We start from the raw sequence: 18,002 nt of genomic DNA, 5'->3' as shown, positions 1-18,002 counted from the left end.
ATTCTGTATATACCGGCCATTAAAAGTTTGGTACTTGAATCTCAAAGTTCGTATACAGAATGAATCATCTTAATGCTGGTCGCCTTAATGTGATTTACCTACGTACTCTGCTGCACTGTGCCAGCCTCTGGCCTTTCTGCTGAGACACGCCACAGTAGTCATTTTGGGCGCTGTCGATACACGCGGCCAACGTTGCGCCGTGCAACGAGTACAGCGGCCATTAGTGACGTTTTCACTGGGACGGCCCGCGCAAAGTGGCAGCACAATGCAGGCGGCGGGCCTTTCAGACTCGCCGCTCTGTCTGCCGCCGGAGTCGGTGGAGCGCGACCAATTGTCCAATCACGTCCAACTGGACAGCGGCGCAGCTGCCCGCCGCCAAATTACGCACTGTCCGCCCAGCACGCGAAACGCGCGCTCTGCCGGCGGCCAGAGGTGTTATTTTGTGCTCTTTTCTCTGCCGGCCCTAAATATTTACCGAGACGCACAATGCGGGAACAACAAAGGCGCCGACACAACGGCTGTAGGGGGCGGCCGGGCGGGCGTTGCGTCCCAGAGCGAATCGTTTAGCCGCTACTTACTCTGTCTGACGGCTGGGGACTCTGTCATACTTGTACTCAACCGTACGTCTCGCATTCATACGTCTATTACATGTCTTATGAGTTCTTCCGCATCTTTTTTGAATTTCAACTTTTTTCTCGTATTGCTTCAGCTTAAGAGAATAAAATCATGTCAAGGTGCTTGTTTTATTAAATTTGCCAAAATTATATAAACCGTTAGCTGCATAGGCTAAGTTCTGAAAGTAAATTAATTGTCCGGAACAATCACATTTACTTGTAGCGAAGTAATCAATTTCAGCTTATATCTGCCATTACACGTTGAAGCCCCAAAGAAACTGCTATAGGCATGTGTATTCAAATAGAGATTTGTAAACAGGCAGGTTACGGCGCTGCGGTCAGCAACGTCTATATGAGACACGTGTCTGGCGCAGTTGTTATATCAGTTACTGCTGCTACAATGGCAGGTTATCAAGATTCAAGTGAGTTTAAACATGGTGTTACAGTCGACGTACGAGTGATGAGACACAGTATCTCTGACGTAACGACGAAGTGGGTATTTTCCCGTACGACCAGTGTACCGTGAATATCAGGATTCCGGTAAAACATCAAATCTCCAACTTTGCTGCGGCGGGAAAACGATCCTGCAAGAACGGGCCTAACGAGTGATGAGACACAGTATCTCTGACGTAACGACGAAGTGGGTATTTTCCCGTACGACCAGTGTACCATGAATATCAGGATTCCGGTAAAACATCAAATCTCCAACTTTGCTGCGGCGGGAAAACGATCCTGCAAGAACGGGCCTAACGACGACTGAAGGGAATCGGTCAATGTGACAGAAGTGCAACCCTTCCGCAAATTGTTGCAGATTTCAATGCTGGGTCATCAACAAATGTCAGCGTGCGAACCATTCAACAAAACATCATGGAATCATGGTTATGTGGTTTCGCAGCCGGAGGCCTACTCGTGTACCTTTGATGACTGCATGACAAAGCTTTACGCCTCGTCTACGCCCGCTAACATCGACATTGGACTGTTGATGAGTGGAAGCACCTTCCCTGATCGGACGAATCTCGTTTCAAATTGTATCGAGCGGATGGACGTGTACGGTATGTAGACAACCTCATACATCCATGGACCCTGCATGTCAGCAGGGGACTGTTCAAGCTGGGGACGGCTGTGTGATGGTGTGGGGCGTGTGGAGTTGGAGTGATATGGGATTCCTGATAGGTCTAAATACGACTCTGTCAGTTGACGCGTACGTAAGCATTCTGTCTGATCACCTGTATCCATTCATATCCATTGTGTATTCCGACGGATTTCGGCAATTCCAGCAGGACAGTGCGACACCCCACATGTCCAGCATTGCTACAGAGTGGCTCCAGGAACACTCTTCTGAGTTTAATCACTTCCGCTGGCCACCAAACTCCCCAGACATAAAGATTATTGAGCATATCTGAGATGTGTTCCAACGTGCTGTTCAGAAGATATCTCCACCCCCTCGTACTCTTACGGATTTATTGACAGCCGTGCAGGATTCATGGTGTCAGTTCACTCCAATACTGCTTCAGAGATTAGTCAAGTCCATGCCACCTCGTGTTCCGGCACTTCTGCGTGCTCGCAGGGTTCCTATACGATATCAGGCAGATGTACCAGTTTCTTTGGCTCTTCAGTGTAAAATACAGGCATTGCTGACAACGTGGCTTTCACAGTGATGGCATTGAACAAAGGTCTTATTGTAAATTTTTATTGTGTTCTCACTGACTGAGTGACAATATGGTTTCTGGAGTCGTGGGACAAGCACGTTCCGTGTTTTATCGTATAATTTTATTCTACTGTCACTGACTGAGTGGCAATGTGGTTTCCGCAATAGTGGGACATAACCACTGCTTGTGTTTTATTGTGCTCCCTGCCGCCGTTGGATAAGCAGCTGCAGCAGCAAGTCGTATACTCTTGGCTCACTTATTTGTTACATAGTTTAATTCTTAATTTCTTTGCGTGTTTTTGGTACTTGCATTGTTTAATTCATAAATTTCGGGCGTGTTATAGTATTTGAGTGTAGCATCGCGTTTTAGTACCTGAATAGTGTAAAATCGCGTAGCCTCCTTCCGCCGCCGAGCAGTGTGTCAGTAGTGCGCAAGTAGCAGCATTACTGCATCTATTAGGCAATATTGTATTTTAATAACCGTTTTAAATTGTTTGTGCTCTCTGTAGATTAGTTGAGACGTTCTTTGCACAACAGTTTTTCAGCATGGATAGGGACTGCAACTGCTGTGTTCGGATGCAGGCTGAGTTGGCATCCCTTCGCTCCCAGCTTCAGGCAGTGTTGGCTTCGGTCACACAGCTTGAGGCTGTTGCCAATGGGCATCACTGTGGGGGTCCGGATGGGGATTTGTCGGGGACGGCCAGCTCGTCCCACGCATACCCCGATCGGACTACGACTGTGGCTGCCCGGGATACTGCCCACATTGAGGCTGATCCCTCACCTGTGGTAGATTGGGAGGTCGTCTCGAGGTGTGGCAGGGGGCGAAAGACATTCCGGAGGGCTGAACGGAAGACCTCTCCAGATTGTCTGACGAACCGGTTTCAGGCTCTGTCTCAGGCTGATACTGATCTTCGGCCGGACATGGCTGCTTGTCCTGTTCCAGAGGTTGCCCCTCAGTCTGCAAGATCCGGGCGGTCGCAGAGGGTGGGCTTACTGGTAATTGGGAGCACCAACGTTAGGCGCGTAATGGGGTTCAAATGGTTCAAATGGCTCTGAGCACTATGGGACTCAACTACTGAGATCATTAGTCCCCTAGAACTTAGAACTAGTTAAACCTAACTAACCTAAGGACATCACAAACATCCATGCCCGAGGCAGGATTCGAACCTGCGACCGTAGCGGTCTTGCGGTTCCAGACTGCAGCGCCTTTAACCGCACGGCCACTTAGGCCGGCGCGTAATGGGGCCCCTTGGGGATACGGCAGCAAGAGAGGGGAAGAAAACCAATGTGCACTCCGTGTGCATACCGGGGGGAGTCATTCCAGATGTGGGAAGGGTTCTTCCGGGTGCCATGAAGGGTACAGGGTGCACCCATCTGCAGGTAGTCGCTCATGTCGGCACCAAATGATGTGTGTCGCTATGGATCGGAGGAAATCCTCACTGGCTTCCGGCGGCTAACTGATTTGGTGAAGTCTACCAGTCTCGTTAGCGGGATGAAAGCAGAGCTCACCATCTGCAGCATCGTCGACAGGACTGACTGCGGACCTTTGGTACAGAGCCGAGTGGAGGGTCGGAATCAGAGGCTGAGACGGTTCTGCGACCGTGTGGGCTGCAGATTCCTCGACTTGCGCCATAGGGTGGTGGGGTTTCGGGTTCGGTTGGATAGGTCAGGAGTCCACTACACGCAGCAAGCGGCTACACGGGTAGCAGGGGTTGTGTGGCGTGGACTGGGCGGTTTTTTAGGTTAGATGGCCTCTGGAAAGTGCAGAAAGGGCAACAGCCTCAAAGGGTGCGGGGCAAAGTCAGGACATGCGGGGACCAAGCAGCAGTCGGTATTGTAATTGTAAACTGTCGAAGCTGCATTGGTAAAGTACCGGAACTTCAAGCGCTGATAGAAAGCACCGAAGCTGAAATCGTTATAGGTACAGAAAGCTGGCTGAAGCCAGAGATAATTCTGCCGAAATTTTTATAAAGGCACAGACGGTGTTTAGAAAGGATAGATTGCATGCAACCGGTGGTGGCGTGTTTGTCGCTGTTAGTAGTAGTTTATCCTGTAGTGAAGTAGAAGTGGATACTTCCTGTGAATTATTATAGGTGGAGGTTACAATCAACAACCGAGCTAGGTTAATAGTTGGCTCCTTTTACCGACCTCCCGACTCAGCAGCATTAGTGGCAGAACAACTGAGAGAAAATTTGGAATACATTTCACATAAATATTCTCAGCATGTTATAGTCTTAGGTGGAGATTTCAATTTACCAGATATAGACTGGGACACTCAGATGTTTAGGACGGGTGCTAGGGACACAGCATCGAGTGACATTATACTGAGTGCACTATCCGAAAATTACCTCGAGCAATTAAACAGAGAACCGACTCGTGTAGATAACATCTTGGACCTACTGATAACAAACAGACTCGAACTTTTCGACTCTGTAAGTGCAGAACAGGGAATCAGTGATCATAAGGCCGTTGCAGCATCCCTGAATATGGAAGTTAATAGGAATATAAAAGAAGGGTGGAAGGTTTATCTGTTTAGTAAGAGTAATAGAAGGCAGATTTCAGACTACCTAACAGATCAAAATGAAAATTTCTGTTCCGACACTGACAATGTTGAGTGTTTACGGAAAAAGTTCAAGGGAATCGTAAAATGCGTTTTAGACAGGTATGTGCCGAGTAAAACTGTGAGGGACAGGAAAAACTGACCGTGGTTCAACAACAAAATTAGGAAACTACTGCGAAAGCAAAGAGAGCTTCACTCCAAGTTTAAACGCAGCCAAAACCTCTCAGACAAACAGAAGCTAAACGATGTCAAAGTTAGCGTAAGGAGGGCTATGCGTGAAGCGTTCAGTGAATTCGAAAGTAAAATTCTATGTACCGACTTGACAGAAAATCCTAGGAAGTTCTGGTCTTACGTTAAATCAGTAAGTGGCTCGAAACAGCATATCCAGACACTACGGGATGATGATGGCATTGAAACAGAGTATGACACGCGTAAAGCTGAAATACTAAACACCTTTTTCCAAAGCTGTTTCCCAGAGGAAGACCGCACTGCAGTCCCTTCTCTAAATCCTCGCACAAACGAGAAAATGGCTGACATCGAAATAAGTGTCCAAGGAATAGAAAAGCAAATGGAATCACTCAACAGAGGAAAGTCCACTGGACCTGACGGGATACCAATTCGATTCTACGCAGACTACGCGAAAGAACTTGCCCCCCTTCTAACAGCCGTGTACCGCAAGTCTCTAGAGGAACGGAAGGTTCCAAATGATTGGGAAAGAGCACAGGTAGTCCCAGTCTTCAAGAAGGGTCGTCGAGCAGATGCACAAAACTATAGACCTATGTCTCTGACGTCGATCTGTTGTAGAATTTTAGAACATGTTTTTTGCTCGCGTATCATGTCGTTTTTGGAAACCCAGAATCTACTCTGTAGGAATCAACATGGATTCCGGAAACAGCGATCGTGTGAGACCCAACTCGCTTTATTTGTTCATGAGACCCAGAAAATATTAGATACAGGCTCCCAGGTAGATGCTATTTTCCTTGACTTCCGGAAGGCGTTCGATACAGTTCCGCACTGTCGCCTGATAAACAAAGTAAGAGCCTACGGAATATCAGACCAGCTGTGTGGCTGGATTGAAGAATTTTTAGCAAACAGAACACAGCATGTTGTTATCAACGGAGAGACGTCTACAGACGTTAAAGTAACCTCTGGCGTGCCACAGGGGAGTGTTATGGGACCATTGCTTTTCACAATATATATAAATGACCTAGTAGATAGTGTCGGAAGTTCCATGCGGCTTTTCGCGGATGATGCTGTAGTATACAGAGAAGTTGCAGCATTAGAAACTTGTAGCAAAATGCAGGAAGATCTGCAGCGGATAGGCACTTGGTGCAGGGAGTGGCAACTGACCCTTAACATAGGTAAATGTAATGTATTGCGAATACATAGAAAGGAGGATCCTTTATTGTATGATTATATGATAGCGGAACAAACACTGGTAGCAGTTACTTCTGTAAAATACCTGGGAGTATGCGCGCGGAACGATTTAAAGTGGGATGATCAGCCCGCATCTCGTGGTCGTGCGGTAGCGTTCTCGCTTCCCACGCCCGGGTTGCCGGGTTCGATTCTCGGCGGGGTCAGGGATTTTCTCTGCCTCGTGATGGCTGGGTGTTGTGTGCTGTCCTTAGGTTAGTTAGGTTTAAGTAGTTCTAAGTTCTAGGGGCTGATGACCATAGATGTTACGTCCCATAGGGCTCAGAGCCATTTGAACCATTTGGGATGATCACATAAAATTAATTGTTGGTAAGGCGGGTACCAGGTTGAGTTTCATTTGGAGAGTCCTTAGAAAATGTAGTCCATCAACAAAGGAGGTGGCTTACAAAACACTCGTTCGACCTATACTTGAGTATTGCTCATCAGTGTGGGATCCGTACCAGATCGGGTTGACGGAGGAGATAGAGAAGATCCAAAGAAGAGCGGCGCGTTTCGTCACAGGGTTATTTCGTAACCGTGATAGCGTTACGGAGATGTTTAGCAAACTCAAGTGGCAGACTCTGTAAGAGAGGCTCTCTGCATCGCGGTGTAGCTTGCTCGCCAGGTTTCGAGACGGTGCGTTTCTGGATGAGGTATCGAATATATTGCTTCCCCCTACTTATGCCTCTCGAGGAGATCACGAATGTAAAATTAGAGAGATAAGAGCGCGCACGGAGGCTTTCCGACAGTCGTTCTTCCCGCGAACCATATGCGACTGGAACAGGAAAGGGAGGTAATGACAGTGGCACGTAAAGTGCGCTCCGCCACACACCGTTGGGTGGCTTGCGGAATGTTAATGTAGATGTAGATGTAAATGTAGATTGTACAGAATGTTATTGTGTTTTCACTGACAGTGATATCGTCGTTTCCACAATGGTAAGAAGATGTCATGATCTACATTTTTTCTACAATTTCTATTCCATTTTCATTGCGTGACATAGTAGTGGGACTGGACCATAGCCTGTGTTTATTGTGTAATTTTATGGTACATTTTTATTGATTTTTCCTCAGTGGTGAAACTGAACTATAGCCTGTACTTTCATGGACAATTTTATTGTAGAAATTTTTTTGTATTTTCATTCAATGAGTGACAATATTTTTTTCGCAGTTATGAGACAGAAACATTGGCTGTATGTTATGATTCTTGATGCCAGCTGAACCCGGTTGTGTCGCTGGAAATAAATTTGATTCTGCTGAATAATTAAATGACTTGCAAAACAGTCAATGAGTTAGTCTCCTGCTCGGCAGAAATGTCGTTAATATACGCTTTCAAGCAGCCCGACCAGTGTCATTTTGATCAAAATAGATCTGGGTATTAGACGACGTCATTATAACACATTAAAGCAACTAAATTGCCGACATTTCGACCTACTTTTAGCGGTCCTCTTCAGGACGCTTTTATTCGGAAATGTCGTTCCTTACAAAAAAGAAAAATCGTGAATTTCGGCTGTTTTATCCACTTCCTGGTTGCTAGTCCATGTTGAGAGAGGTACTCTTCGAAAACCAGTGATGCGTTTACGTAACTGGCAATAGCTGACAGGAAATTATTTCTATCTAGTTCCTAAAATTATCATCTCTGTTAATTCGTGGCCCATTACAGAGACGAAGCAACTGTTTGAACTATCAGAAACTTTGCGAAGAGATTCATAATTGAATTATTCCCGAACGCAGTGTATGCTGCGAAAATTTCAGTAGTGCTGGAGGAAAAGTTATACAAAAGGAATGTACAAAATTATTTACGGAATGGATGTGACAAGCAATTATCCAGAACAAGAACGAGCTTGTTATAGTTCAGTTTCGCAAGAAAGGAGACAGACAGGACGCAACAAAATTGTAGATATTCCGTACAAGCTTTATTTGATTGTATTTATTTGGTTTCAGCTGTCGGCACCTGTTCAACTACATTGTATTTAAAATGTTTAAAAAATATGCAATTATTTGATAAATTTACAGGGAAGGTTCTCACTGTTAATTATAAATTGTCATTCCAAATATCACAAACACTGAACTTATTTTTTTGTTTTTTTCAAATGATACAACTTTCTTGGGCAGAGGAGATCAATAATGGTAAGAGTTTCTTCTTCTGTCATCACTTGACTGGTCTTTACTGAATCAATAAAATAGTGCTATCATTGTGCCTCGGTCTCTTCACATGCAGTATTTGGAGATGAATGTCTGTCTCTTGAAAATATCTTCCGTTGAGTATAAAGCTTTATTGCTGCAGGGTAAGGTACCTTGTATTCACAGGCTGGGGAATTCCCAGTTTCACGTTTGGCCTGCCGACTGGCTTATCCGGAACTGCCGAGCAGCACATTATTTAGTTTAGTTGTTATTTGAAATCTGCTTCATTATGTAGGCCTACTTGCCTATACAATCCTTCAGTTTAATAAGAGCTGTTGATCTGACGGCTTGTCAATGAGCTGAAACTAGTTACCATTAAAAATATTTTTGGATCTTGACCTAGGGTTTGTAATCGATACATTTTAAATTCAGTTGGTCGTGGTTTAGTCAGATGAGTCCCGATTTCAGTTAATAAGAGCTCAGGGTAGGGTTCGAGTCTAGCGCAGACCTCACGGAGCCATGGATCCTTGTTGTCAACAAGACACTGTGCAAACTGGTGGTGGCTCCATAATCGTATAGGCTGTGTTTACGTGGAATGAGCTGGGTTCTCTGGCTATGTTGGGTTACTTGAAGACCATTTGCTGGCACTCATAGAATTCATGTGCCCAAACAACGATTGAATATTTATGACTGACAATGTCCCATGTCACCATGGCACAGTTGTTCGCGATTACTTTGAATAACATTCTGAACAGTTCGAGCGAATGATTTGGCAACGTACTTCACCCGATATGAATCCCATAGGGGACATAATCGACAGGTCACTTCGCGTACAAAATTCTGCACCCCCGACTCTTTCGTAATTACGGACGGCTACAGAGGCAGCTCCCCCCATGAACCACTTGCGTTGGTGACGAGACTTGCGTGCCTCAACGATACAGATAGCCGTGCCGTAGGTGCCATCACAACGGAGGGGTATCTGTTGAGAGGCCAGACAAACATGTGGTTCCTGAAGTAGATGAAAGGGCAAGAGTCTGAATGATTGACTGATCTGACCCTGTAACACTAACCAAAACGGCCTTGCTGTTTTGGTACTGCGAACGGCTGAAAGCAAGGGGAAACTGCAGCTGTGTTTTTTCCCGAGGGCATGCAGCTTTACTGTATGATTAAATGATGATGGCGTCCTCTTGGGTAAAATATTCCGCAGGTAAAATAGTCCCCTATTCGGATCTCCGGGCGGGAACTACTCAAGAGGATATCGTTATCAGGAGAAAGAAAACTGGCGTTTTACGGATCGGAGCGTGGAATGTCAGATCCCTTAATCGGGCGGTTAGGTTAGAAAATTTAAAAAGGGAAATGGATAGGTTGAAGTTAGGTATAGTGGGAATTAGTGAAGATCGGTGGCAGGAGGAACAAGACTTTTGGTCAGGTGAATACAGGGTTATAAATACAAAATCAAATAGGGGTAATGCAGGAGTAGGTTTAATAATGAATAAAAAAATAGGAGTGCGGGTAAGCTACTACAAACAGCATAGGGAACGCGTTATTGTGACCAAGATAGACACGAAGCCCACGTCTACTACAGTAGTACAAGTTTATATGCCAACTAGCTCTGCAGATGATGAAGAAGTTGATGAAATGTATGATGACATAAAAGAAATTATTCAGGTAGTAAAGGGAGATGAAAATTTAATAGTCATGGGTGACTGGAAGTCGACAGTAGAAAAAGGAAGAGAAGGAAACGTAGTAGGTGAATATGGATTGGAGCTAAGAAATGAAAGAGGAAGCCGCCTGGTAGAATTTGGCACAGAGCATAACTTAATGATAGCCAACACTTGGTTCAAGAATCATGAAATGAGGTTGTATACATGGAAGAACCCTGGAGATACTAAAAGGTTTCAGATAGATTTATATAATGGTAAGACAGAGATTTAGGAACCAGATTTTAAATTCTAAGACATTCCCAGGGGCAGATGTGGACTCTGACCACAATCTATTGGTTATGAACTGTAGATTTAAACTGAAAAAACTGCAAAAAGGTGGGAATTTAGGGGGATGGGACCTGGATAAACTGAAAGAACCAGAGGTTGTACAGAGTTTCAGAGAGAGCATAAGGGAACAATTGACAGGAATGGGGAAAGAAATACAGTAGAAGAAGAATGGTTAGCTCTGAGGAATGAAGTAGTGAAGGCAGCAGAGGATCAAGTAGGTAAAAAGACGAGGGCTGGTAGAAATCCTTGGGTAACAGAAGAAATATTGAATTTAATTGATGAAAGGAGAAAATATAAAAACGCAGTAAATGAAGCAGGCAAAAGGGAATACAAACGTCTCAAAAATGAGATCGACAGGAAGTGCAAAATGGCTAAGCAGGCATGGCTAGAGGACAAATGCAAGGATGTAGAGGCTTATCTCACTAGGGGTAAGATAGATACTGCCTACAGGAAAATTAAAGAGACCTTTGGAGAAAAGAGAGCCACTCGTATGAATATCAAGAGCTCAAATGGAAACCCAGTTCTAAGCAAAGAAGGGAAAGCAGAAAGGTAGAAGGAGTATATAGAGGGTCTATACAGGTTTGATCTACATCTACATCTACGATGATACTCCGCAAGCCACCCAACGGTGTGTGGCGGAGGGCACTTTACGTGCCACTGTCATTACCTCCCTTTCCTGTTCCAGTCGCGTATGGTTTGCGGGAAAAACGACTGTCTGAGAGCCTCCGTGCGTGCTCTAATCTCTCTAATTTTACATTCGTGGTCTCCTCGGGAGGTATAAGTAGGGGGAAGCAATATATTCGATACCTCATCCAGAAACGCACCCTTTCGAAACCTGGCGAGCAAGCTACACCGCGATGCAGAGCGCCTCTCTTGCAGAGTCTGCCACTTGAGTTTATTAAACATCTCCGTAACGCTATCACGGTTACCAAATAACCCTGTGACGAAACGCGCCGCTCTTCTTTGGATCTTCTCTATCTCCTCCGTCAGACCGATCTGGTACGGATCCCACACTGATGAGCAATACTCAAGTATAGGTCGAACGAGTGTTTTGTAAGCCACCTCCTTTGTTGATGGACTACATTTTCTAAGCACTCTCCCAATGAATCTCAACCTGGTACCCGCCTTACCAACAATTAATTTTATATGATCATTCCACTTCAAATCGTTCCGCACGCATACTCCCAGATATTTTACAGAAGTAACTGCTACCAGTGTTTGTTCCGCTATCATATAATCATACAATAAAGGATCCTTCTTTCTATGTATTCGCAATACATTACATTTGTCTATGTTAAGGGTCAGTTGCCACTCCCTGCACCAAGTGCCTATCCGCTGCAGATCTTCCTGCATTTCGCTACAATTTTCTAATGCTGCAACTTCTCTGTATACTACAGCATCATCCGCGAAAAGCCGCATGGAACTTCCGACACTATCTACTAAGTCATTTACATATATTGTGAAAAGCAATGGTCCCATAACACTCCCCTGTGGCACGCCAGAGGTTACTTTAACGTCTGTAGACGTCTCTCCATTGATAACAACATGCTGTGTTCTGTTTGCTAAAAACTCTTCAATCCAGCCACACAGCTGGTCTGATATTCCGTAGGCTCTTACTTTGTTTATCAGGCGACAGTGCGGAACTGTATCGAACGCCTTCCGGAAGTCAAGAAAAATAGCATCTACCTGGGAGCCTGTATCTAATATTTTCTGGGTCTCATGAACAAATAAGGCGAGTTGGGTCTCACACGATCGCTGTTTCCGGAATCCATGTTGATTCCTACATAGTAGATTCTGGGTTTCCAGAAATGACATGATACGCGAGCAAAAAACATGTTCTAAAATTCTACAAGAGATCGACGTAAGAGATATAGGTCTATAGTTTTGCGCATCTGCTCGACGACCCTTCTTGAAGACTGGGACTATTTGCGCTCTTTTCCAATCGTTTGGAACCCTCCGTTCCTCCAGAGACTTGCGGTACACGGCTGTTAGAAGGGGGGCAAGTTCTTTCGCGTACTCTGTGTAGAATGTTCTTGAGGACAATATTATGGAAATGGAAGAGGATGTAGATGAAGATGAAATGGGAGTTACGATACTGCCTGAAGAGTTTGACAGAGCGCTGAAAGACCTGAGTCGAAACAAGGCCCCGGGAGTAGACAACATTCCATTAGAACTACTGACGGCCTTGGGAGAGCCAGTCATGACAAAACTCTACCATCTGTGTGAGCAAGATGTATGAGACAGGCGAAATTCCCTCAGACTTCAAGAAGAATATAATAATTCCAATCCCAAGGCAAGCAGGTGTTGACAGATGTGAAAGTTACCGAACTATCAGTTTAATAAGTCACGGCTGCAAAATACTAACGCGAATTATTTACAGACGAATGGAAAAACTGATTGAAGCCGACCTCGGGGAAGATCAGTCTGGATTCCGTAGAAATGTTGGAACACGTGAGGCAGTACTAACCCTACGACTTATCTTAGAAGAAAGATTGAGGAAAGGCAAACCTACGTTTCTACCATTTGTAGACTTAGAGAAAGCTTTTGACAATGTTGACTGGAATACTCTCTTTCAAATTCTGAAGGTGGCAGGGGTAAAATACAGAGAGCGAAAGGCTGTTTACAATTTGTACAGAAAGCAGATGGGAGTTATAAGAGTCGAGGGACATGAAAGGGAAGCTGTGGTTGGGAAGGGAGTGAGACAGGGTTGTAACCTCTCCCCGATATTATTCAATCTATACTGAGCAATCAGTAAAGGAAACAAATGAAAAATTCGGAGTAGGTATTAAAATCCATGGAGAAGAAATAAAAACTTTGAGGTTCGTCGATGACATTGTAATTCTGTCAGAGACAGCAAAGGACTTGGAAGAGCAGTTGAACGGAATGGACAGTGTCTTGAAAGGATATAAGATGAACATCAACAAAAGGAAAACGAGGATAATGGAATGTAGTTGAATTAAGTCGGGTGATGCTGAGGGAATTAGATTAGAAAATGAGACACTTAAAGTAGTAAAGGAGTTTTGCTATTTGGGGAGTAAAATAACTGATGATGGTCGAAGTAGAGAGGTTATAAAATGTAGACTGGCATTGGCAAGGAAAGCGTTTCTGAAGAAGAGAAATTTGTTAACATCGAGTATTGATTTAAGTGTCAGGAAGTCATTTCTGAAAGTATTTGTATGGAGTGTAGCCATGTATGGAAGTGAAACATGGACGATAAATAGTTTGGACAAGAAGAGAATAGAAGCTTTCGAAATGTGGTGCTACAGAAGAATGCTGAAGATTAGATGGGTAGATCACGTAACTAATGAGAAGGTATTGAATAGGATTGGGGAGAAGAGAAGTTTGTGGCACAACTTGACTAGAAGAAGGGATCGGTTGGTAGGACATGTTATGAGACATCAAGGGATCACCAATTTAGTATTGGTGGGCTGCATGGAGGGTAAAAATCGTAGAGGGAGACCAAGAGATGAATACACTAAGCAGATTCAGAAGGGTGTAGGCTGCAGTAGGTACTGGGAGATGAAGAAGCTTGCACAGGATAGAGTAGCATGGAGAGCTGCATCAAACCAGTCTCAGGACTGATGACCACAACAACAACAACAACAGGGGCAGCAAGGCTCAATAATTCTGTAGGGGATTTCCAACGACTTGTTGAGGCCATGCCACGTGGAGTTGTTGCACTAAGCCGGGCAAAACTAGGTCCGACACTATATTAGAAGGTATCATTGACTTACGTCATCTAATTGTAAGTCTGCGAGCCTAAGATGGTCAGCGTCACTTAAATCGAAGACAGAAAATAATTTAACAGTGTACAGCAAGACATAAATCTCTCAGGCTGCCGCGCTTATTTATGTTTTTGGAACACACTTTACACTTGATGTTGATGCATTTGTACGATTTTCAACAGCTTGCAGAAGTCGTAGGGCACTTTACAGTGTTGTAGCATATTTTTTACAGTGTCAAACAGTTGATACACTTTAACCACAGTTGACACTGAATACTTGCAGTTCGCGTCAGACATTAGAAGACTAAACACGATCTGAGCACTATGGGACTTAACATCTGATGTCCCCTAGACTTACGCTCTTTGAACACTCAACGTCGCTCTAGCAGGAGGCAATCTCGCTGGTGCAACCTTGCGGGCAGCAAAGTAAATAGCAAACAACCGGCACATACTAGCAACCAAGAGTCTAATCTGCGTGAGGCAGCCTCGAATACCAACGGCCACAGTTTCACAGACCAATGGCCACAGGCCACAGTTTAAACCACTACGTCTTCTTTAAGGGGGGGGGGGGGGGAGGGGGGTTACAATAAGGAAAGAGGAATCTTACCACAAGGAACCGGAACCGGGAACTCGATAATACAAACGGCACATTGCCTCACAAACCACGACGAGGCGTGGCTTGCCACCCCAAAACAGCTCACCGTACGATACAATCCCGTTCGCGAAACGCGGCCGTCCATGCGGGCCACCTACTACAAACTGCCCGTACCCTACCTAGTACGTCCTCTCTCTCCGAAAGCCGCCAGCCATCGCAGACTAAGCACGGAGACCCCTCTGGCGATGCGCCAGAGGAAGGGGAACACGGCTCAACAACCCTCGGTGAAATTAAAAGCAACGGTGGTAATATTAAGAGTCCAATCGGCACTCCACTGTTAAAAGCAGAGGAAGATCAGATAGATGACTTGGAAGGGTTTGTGATTGGTGTAAAGAATGGCAGCTAACTCTAAATATAGATAAATGTAAATTAATGCAGATGAATAAGAAAAAGAATACCGTAATTTTTGAATACTCCATTAGTAGTGTAGCGCTTGACACAGTCACGCCGATTAAATATTTGGGACTAACATTGCAGAACGATATGAAGTGGGACAAGCATGTAATGGCAGTTGTGGGGAAGGCGGATAGTTGTCTTCGGTTCATTGGTAGAATTTTGGGAAGATGTGGTTCATCTGTAAACGAGACCGATTATAAAACACTAATACGATATATTCTTGAGTACTGCTCGAGCGTTTGGAATCCCTATCAGGTCGGATTGAGGGAGGACATAGAAGCAATTCAGAGGCAGGCTGCTAGAGTTGTTACTGGTAGATTTGATCATCACGCGAGTGCTACGGAAATACTTCAGGAACTCGGGTGGGAGTCTCTGGAGGAAAGGAGGCGTTCTTTTCGTGAATCGATACTGAGGAAATTTAGAGAACCAGATAAGATAAGAGAGATTAGGTCTCGTACAGAGGTATATAGGCAGTCATTTTCCCCTCGTTCTGTTCGGGAGTGGAACAGGAGAGAAGATGCTAGTTGTGGTACGAGGTACCCTCCGCCACGCACCGTATGGTGGATTGCGGAGTATGTATGTAGATGGAAGGAGTACTTTGCAGGCTTCTAGGAGGGGCGAAGACTTGTCTGATATGATGGCAGAAGAAACAGGAGTCGATACGGAAAAGATAGGGAATCCAATATTAGAATTAGAATTTAAAAGAGCTTTGGAAGACTTAAAACTGAATAAGGCAGTGGGGATGATAACATTCCATCAGAATTTCTAATAACCAGTGAGGGAAGTGGTAAGAAACGACTATTCACTTTAATATGTGGAAGGTATGAGGCTGGCGATTTACCATCAGACATCCCGAAGACTGCAAGAGCCGACAAGTGCAAGAATTATCTCACAATCAGATTAACAGCTCATACAACTAGGTTGCTGACAAGAATAGTATACAGAAGAATGGAAAAGAAAATTGAAGATGTGTAAGGTGACGATCAGTTTGACTTTATTTGGAGTAAAGGAACCAGAGAGGAAATTCTGACCTTACGGTTGACAGAGGAAGCAAGATTAAAGGAACATATGGACTCATCCACAGGATTTGTCTATCTGGAAAAAACGTTACCCAGTGTGAAATGGCGCACAATTTTCGAAATTCTGAGGGAAAACAGGGGTACGTACAGAGAAAGAAGTATAATATACAATATGTACAAGAGCGGAGAGGGAACTATAACAGTGCAAGACCAAGAACGATGTGCTAGGATTAAAAAGGGTATAGGACGGGAATGTAGTCTCGCTTCCCTGCTGTTCAATCTATACATCGAGGAAGCAATGGCGGAAAAAAAGAAAGGTTCACCAGTGGATTTAAAATTCAAGGTGAAAGGATATCAGCGATAAGATTTGATGATGACATTCCTTTTGCATGGAAGAAGAATTACAGGATTTGCTGAATGGAATGAACAGTCTAACGAGTAGAGAATATGGAGTTAAAGTAAATCGAAGAAAGACGAAAGTAATGAGAGGTAACAGAAATGAGAACAATGAGAAACTTAACATCGGAATTGGGGAAGTAGACGAAATTACGGACAGCAAATAACCCGTGATGGACGGAGCAAGGACGACATAAAAACCAGACTAGCATTGGCAAAGAAGGCATTTGTTTCCAAGAGAAGTTGAAACGTCCCATTAGAAAAATTTATGAATTACTGTGCTGATAAACCTCTTACATTATTTGATTTTCAAACAGCTGAGCAGAACTGCACGTACTCAGACATTTCGCTCTTTACCTATTCTGATCAACACTAAACTGACACACAATATTTTTAGCGCAACGCAATCTGACTTTCAATAATCCCTACAAAAGAATGGCCCTGACTAACGATAACTTATACCTTTCATAAATCACTTACCTCACAAAAATCTTCGTTACTCGAACTACTGCAATACAGCGAGCGCCAATACTGCCAGCTAAATAAAAGATTCAAACTACTGAAGGCACTAACTACTGATAGGCATACTAAGCAAATGAAAGATTTTCATAGAAAACAAACAATGTATTTACCTTAATAGTGTTCAAAAGTCATTTTATATATATATATATATATATATATATATATATATATATATATATATATATATATATCAGTTCATGATATCCAGTATTACAAATTTACTCTTTCTGGCGGACACATGTCCAGATCGTCCGCTTTTGAAATTCTGCCATCTCTCTCGCCACATCCACCTCTGCTGGAGGCTCACCTCCAAGTGCGCAACGCTACGCGCTGTTAACAGCCAACTGCCCAACATTACAATAGCAAATTCCAACAATGCAAACCAGTCACAGACTGCACACAGCACAGTCAGTGATTTGCATACACAGCGCTACGTGGTGTTACCAACATAAAAACCTAAACAGCCTACTTTCAAAGTCTACTAGTATCAAACATAGGCCTTGATTTCAGGAAGAAATTTCTGGGAATGTATGTTTGGAGCACAGTATTGCAAGGTAGTGAAACATGGACGGTGTGAAAACCGGAATAGAAGAGAATCGAAGCATTAAAGATGTGGTGCTACAGAAAAATAAAGGAAAGGAATATGTGGCAAACAGTGACAAGAAGAAGGGGCAGAATGGTATAACATCTGTTAAAACATCACGGAATAACCTCCATGGTATTAGAGGGAGCTCTAGAGGTTAAAAACAGTGGAGAAAAACAGAGACTGGAAGACATCCAGGAAATAATTTAGTGGTACTCTGAAATGAAGAGGTTGACACAGGAGTGGAATTCTTGGCGAGTCGCATCCGACCAGTCAGAAAAAGACTCATGAAGAAAAAAAAAGAAGAGAAACAGTAACTGGATTGTGGAAGAGATCCCAGAGAATTGGAGAACTGGAAGA

Source organism: Schistocerca piceifrons, chromosome 5 (assembly GCF_021461385.2).
Source record: "Schistocerca piceifrons isolate TAMUIC-IGC-003096 chromosome 5, iqSchPice1.1, whole genome shotgun sequence".
NCBI lineage: Eukaryota > Metazoa > Arthropoda > Insecta > Orthoptera > Acrididae > Schistocerca > Schistocerca piceifrons.
Note: the sequence above shows the minus strand (reverse complement) of the source record.